A 6365-nucleotide genomic window follows, 5' to 3' on the forward strand; every position below is an offset into this window, starting at 1 on the left:
TTCTTTGCTCTGCTTATGGTTCGCGTCTGAAACTGTGACTGGCACATGTTTTGGAGACTGGGTTTTGGAGGCATAATCGAGAGTTCATATATGCCTGGTCTTGGCACCGACGACTGTGCTCTGATCTGGAAATAGTTTCCCTTCAGACAGGAATAGAGAGGTTACTTCTGGGTCACTCCTAGTCTCACAAAAGCCTTTTCAAACGAGATGAAAGAAAAGAAGTTCTGATTTGTCGGGAGAAACCAGCGAGCTTCAAACTGTAAAGATGGGGTGCGCCTCGGGTTTGGCCTAGCTCTGGGGGTGGGAGGTCGGGGAGCACCCAGGGCGGGCTGAGAAATACGGGGTAACGGTTGGGCGGGGGAGGCGATGGAGGCGCCCGCTTCCTCCAGGTGTCCCTTACGCAGACTTTCCAGTCAGGCTGTTGGCTGCAGGCGGCCGTCCCTTTCCCCGTGGCTTGGGCATCGGCTTTCTGGCTCTCTCTGGAAAGCCTGGGTGATGGCCGCCTGCCTTCGTGCAGCTGCCTCCCCCACAGCCGCACGGCCCTGTTCACAGCCGGAGCAGAACTGTCGTTTCAGATGCATTTCCTCCTGGGGGCTCGTAAAAAGCCGGGACCGGTTGGCCCCGGTGGAGCGAACACCTGCGATCCTAAATCAGAGGAGGCTCTGTCTTTCCTCCAGGGTGACCCCACTTCCCCATATCTGTTGGGAAAGCAGAATCAAAGGGACAGAGAGGTGGAAGGACGGAGGCGAAGTGTTTGCCCACCTCTTCAAACCTCTCCGAGGAATCAGTGGAGACACAGTTCCCTTCAGCTTAGAGAACTTAGTTCCTTAAAGTACAGTCAATTCCTCAATCACTGGAGAAACTTGTGCAAAAACATCCAGTGCCTAGACTAGTGACGGGCACGTGGAGGCCACTCGATAAACCTCGCGGAGTGAGTATGCTGAGCCCTGTTCCAGGTGCTGGGCTGTGGCAATGGCCGAAAGTCAAGATTCCCCGCCCTGTGGAGCTGGCGTCCCAACGGGGCAGGTGGATAAGGATGAAGGACCAGTACTGTGGCTGTCTCGCACGGGAATCTGAGCTCGGGGACAGTCACGTGAGGAAGGGGGACATGCGTGGAAGGGTCCAGGCTGGAGGGTAGTAGGGAAGGTCTCGCTGATTATTGGGCATGTGGGCAAAAGCCTAATACGAGGGAGAGAGGGAGCCGTGTGCATGGCCTGGAAAGAATGTTGCAGGCAGAGGAATCGGTGTGTGCCAAGGCCCTGGGGTAGGCGAGTGTCTGCTGCATTCGAGCATCAGCCGGGCAGCCAGAGCAGCGGCGGCCGAGTGGGCAGAGAGCACCGGACAGAAGGCCGGGAAGGGTGAAGGAATGAACCTTGTCGAGGGCCCCATCTTCTAAAACTTCCAGAAGCATCGTCAAGGGAAAAGACCATTCGGATGATAAGATGATATGACTGTGACCATGTTAGATCAAACGGGCTACAGAACTGACGACAAGTGACTGGTGTTGGGGTAACGGGAGCAGGGAGATGACTTAGCATCTTGAGTCTGAGACAGGGTGTGCCCTTGGGGAACGCATGTGAGAAGTGGCCTGAATTTTGGAGCCTCCGCGAATGTCGACCCTCAGGCGGGGAGAGACATTCTGAAGTCTCCAGTGTCCGCTGGGCTGACCTTTTGGATGGGAGAGAGTGGAGTCTTCATCTTCAGACGACCTCTGTTTCACCTCCCTACGCGTGGGACGGTGTCTCCTCCGTGTTGTTTTATTCCTGCATCCGCATCACCAGCCACTGGTCTCACGGTTAGGAGGCGAGAACATGGTGCTTGGCACACGCTTGGCCTTGTCGACGCTGAGAAAGGCGAAGCTTCCTTGTCGAGTCTGCCTCTGCCTCCCGTTCTTAAACTGTTTCCTGCTCCAGATTCCCGCCCCCACCCCCAGATTTTGTCAGGCAAAACCGCTTGAGCAGATGATGCCCACGATTATTTTGAGGTCTGAACCAGACTGCGATCCCTAAGCTTCCTATGACTTTATCGCACTGAGATGAAGATGTCGCCACCAGAGCCGACAGAGAGCAGGTTCGGACGACTCCGGCCACACGCTCTGTGGCTGTGGCCATCCCACTCCCACAGGACTCAAGCGAACAGGTCAGTGACGTCCGAGCCCCCTCGCTGCTTCTAAAGTCGTTGGGAGCCGAGCCCTGTCCCCACTGTGGAGTGTCACCTCGCCTTTCTGCCCTCAGTTTTCCCAGCAACCTCCGTGGACCTCAAGAACATTACTCCAGAAATGTGTGTTCTGAAAGTGAGTGTTTTGAGCCCTTGTGACGGCTTTTGTTTTTGTTTTCACCAGAGTGGGGAGTTGGCCCAGAGGACATGCCGGCCTGTGGGACATAGTTACCTTTGGAGGTGGCTTCCAAGGCATTCTGAGTCACTCTCCTGCCACGCAAGTGGAGCCATCCTGGAATAAATAATTTAAAAACAAAACAAAACAAAACAAAAGCCTACCCTGTTTCCTGGCAGTTCTGAAGCTCCTGTGGGGCGGGATGTTGCAATACCGAGGGGGCAAGTTGAAGAGCAAATGCTGTGCTGTGGGAAACTTGGACGTGACCTTGTCGTGCTCAGGCTGCAGCCCGGGCTTCTGCGGAGGAGGAGCCTTAGCAGAGCAGTGGGTAGGGCCGGGCCCCCGAAAGTGCCAGCGAGAGTGGCTGACCTGGGCGAACTGTGAGAAGGTCGCTCTGAAAATTTACAGCCCTGACAGCTCCGTTCAGATTCGAGTGGGAAGGCTGCTGTCCGCGGACCAGCAGCTCTGATGCCTTTGCTCAAACCCCAGCTGTGCTGGGAACTGACCTCATTCATGAAGTAAACATTGAATCAGATACCAGCAGGCCTAACCCTGGTGGAGTGGAAATAACGTGGACGTTTCCACAATTATGAAGCTGCCAGTTGGATTTGGCAAGAGAAACTCTAAATATGTCAATCGGAATGAGTTCATTACCTTCTCTTGCCAACTCAATCAGAAGCCAATTGCCTTGTTGCGGTTGAAATTATTTGTATTAAAATGCTTTACTTACATTTGAGCTTTTATATTCCAAATAATGTACTGGAAAGCAGCGTAGTCTAGCAACTGGAAGACAATATTGGGAATCCGTCGACTGGCGCTCAGTCCTGGCTGAGTCTGGAGCGCTCTGCGTGTGCCAGCAGTTACCACACTTGGCCTCAGAATCCTGTTATTGGAAGACCGGGTTTGGAGAGCAGGGTCTGTCCCATGATCCGGGCTTGGTTGCGATCTTGGGTCCGGGTGTTTGTGTCCTGCCTCGTGGGTGGACTCGCTCACTGTCGGTTCACGGAGTCCTCTCGGATAACTCAGAGGCTGTGCCCCCGGGTTGCAGGTTGCCGGTGCCCTGGACTTCCCCTTTGCCCCTCACATCTCCTTCCTTTTGAGAGATGAAAGAATTGGTTCGTTACTCCACAGCAGTTGAGACCACTGCTTGCGATGCAGTTTCACAATTTTGGAAGAAGTCACTTCCAAGAGTTGTGTCTTTTTTATCCTCATTTACTTGTAAGGCGGCAGAGCAGGACCCATGGAGCCAGAGTCCAGCTCTCTTCCCCTTACGAGATCTGTGACCTGGGACAGGTTATGTAAACGCTCTTCCCTGCCACCATCTCATCTTCTGCAAAAAACAAAACAAAACAAAACAAAACAAAACAAAACAAAACAAAAAATCGAAGTGAAAAACAGCACCTACCCCACAGGGGTGCTCACTGTGAAAAGTCCAGGGTTAATTCATGCAAAGCACTTAGAACAGCGCCTGGCATCAGAAGAGCTAAGTATTAGCCTTTATGATCATGGTTACAGACAATACGGAATGGCCATCACTGTACATAATTTAGTGATACATTTACAAGATATAAATCGACAGCTACATTCCAGTCATGGAGGCAAGAAGCCAAGTGATGGGAGTTATGACTGATATATTATGTCACTTAAAGCAGTCACCTAATTTCTCTTTTAGTGTCTTTATCTATTACGTGGGGATAATGTTTCCTATTCCTTCCTTCCAATAGTCTTGTCTGACTTTCGATAATGAAGTGCCTCAAAGAAACGTGCGTTATGTGTCATCATTTCATTCGAGGACGATTCTGTTGATGTTTATTTTCTTCATCATGTCTGGAGCTGAAAAACCAGAGGTTTGTCTCCCAGGCCTGTGGTGGCCATTTCTTCAGCTAATGACTAGAGCAGTTGGCATTTGTCAGTGTCACAAAGATCTCCTTTCCCCTTAAACTAGGCCATTCACCCAGTTTCCTTTCTGTGCTGTCACAGCTGTTTATTGACTGTCCTCTGGATGCCCTGGGCTCTCCATCCATGCTGGGAGGAGAGGAGGCCAGCTCAGGGACCTGCTCCTTCGTGATACGAAAGAAAACTGGGTGAAGGCGGCAGCTGACAAGCCTCGTCAGGGAGCACGGAGCGCTTCTGACGTCTCAGGGTACTTTGAGGAATTGTGGAGAATTGAGGCAAATGTCTTAAATTAAAAAAAAAAAAATGAATTGGATAAACTGAATGCCACTGAGCTTGGTTTTGATCATGGGCCAAAAATTCTGGACGACCAAAGGAATGGTTCACCAGCATTTAGAAAGGGTGATTATGAAGGTCAATGTCGATGATCAAATGAATGTTTTTCAGCAGATTAGTAAATCAGGCGTGTGCTTCTTTTGTCATAGTGAGATGACTTTTGACAATAGTTTGACAGTTTTTTAGGAAATCTTTATGGACAAAATAGTGACAAAGGGGCTGCTCGGGCTCAAAGGGACATTAGATAATCACGTGGCCCGTGTTTGTTTAAGGCATACCACTTGACCAAGGCCACACAGCTAATTAGTGTCAAGGCTGGAATCTGTGCCCCGCCCTGTGTCTCAGGTGAAGGCTCCACCTACCAAATATTGAAGTGTAATCCTAACAGCAGATGAAACAGTGTTGTCCCGAGGCGAGGCGTTCTGCAATGGCATGCCAAACAGTTCTGTCCTTGGCCCTAATCTCTTTAACGTTCTATCAACAACTTGGATAAAGCCAAAGATAACTGCTTATCAACTGTGCAAATAACACGAGACTGGGAGGGAAGGCCAATATGTTAGAATTACAGAATCGGGATCCAAATTATCTCAACAGGAAAGAATGATTGGTGGACTCCAACAAGATAAAATTTAACTAGAATACATGTAAGGTCCTGCATTTAGCTCCAGAGCTTGATTGCAAAAGTATAGGATGTAGCTGGAAAACAAATCCAACCTTACCCGTAATCAAAACAATGCAAATTAAAGCAACCATGAGATAATCAGTTTCTCCTATCAGACTGGCAATGATTAAAAGAATGAAAATTCCCCATGTTTGGTGGCTAGAATGTGGGGAAATAGGCTCTCTCGTAAACCCCTCGTGGGCATATAAACAAAAATCTCCCTTTTTGGAGGGTAAGCTGGAAATATGTAGCAAAAGCTATAAAATATACCATTTGTTCCAGCAGTTTTATTTATAGAAATATATCCAAAGACAAGCACACAAAAGGTTTCTGTAAAAGGATTTTCACAAGAGCACTGTTAAGAGTATTTTTGGAGCGGGGCGTTTGGTTTGGGAATAGAAGGCTTGGAGGCCTCGGGAGGGTACCATACAGCTATCGTCAAATAATTGATGCTATAAAGAGGATGGATCAGGGTCTGCGTAGCTTCCGAAGGCCAGACCAGGACTTACAAGAGATACATGTGGCCTAATATTACAAAGCAGATTCTAACAATTAATTCTGTCCGAAATTAGGGTCGGCTGCCTTGTACATTCCCAATCACTGGCAGATGGGTGTCCGGGGTCTCCAAGAAGATAGTCATCGTTCTTTAGCCGCTGGGATGAAAATGTTCACCTCGGTTCCCTCCAATGCGAAGAGGCAATGAGTCTGCTGCATTCAGTTATCAAAGGGTCGAGTCCCCACCGGAGTTGAAGGTGGATAGGATAGGAGGGCCCACCAGCTTCCACTTCCTGACACTGGATTCTGGGAATGGAATGAGAAACACTCCTGCCCAGCGCCACTCCTACTGAGAGCTCGTGGGAGACGACCACCTCCTTCACCCCAAATCTTTTAGGAGCGCCTACTGTGTTATCAGTTTCCCAAAGGTAAACCTAAGGGAAGCTTTTAGGTGAACACGAAGAAAAGAAATACAGTTGAGTGCTCCTTTTCGACAAATCATTTCCATTGTATTTTGGCTCCCAGCAGACAGACCTATGGGCTAAGTGTTCACCTGCTATCTCTAGACCTCTCCTCTTTTGCATTAATTTCATGTAAAACTTTCAGTTTTAATCATAAATCACATCCGTCTAAATTATATCCAGCACC

Source organism: Pteropus vampyrus, unplaced genomic scaffold (genome assembly GCF_000151845.1).
Source record: "Pteropus vampyrus isolate Shadow unplaced genomic scaffold, Pvam_2.0 Scaffold484, whole genome shotgun sequence".
Taxonomy (NCBI): domain Eukaryota; kingdom Metazoa; phylum Chordata; class Mammalia; order Chiroptera; family Pteropodidae; genus Pteropus; species Pteropus vampyrus.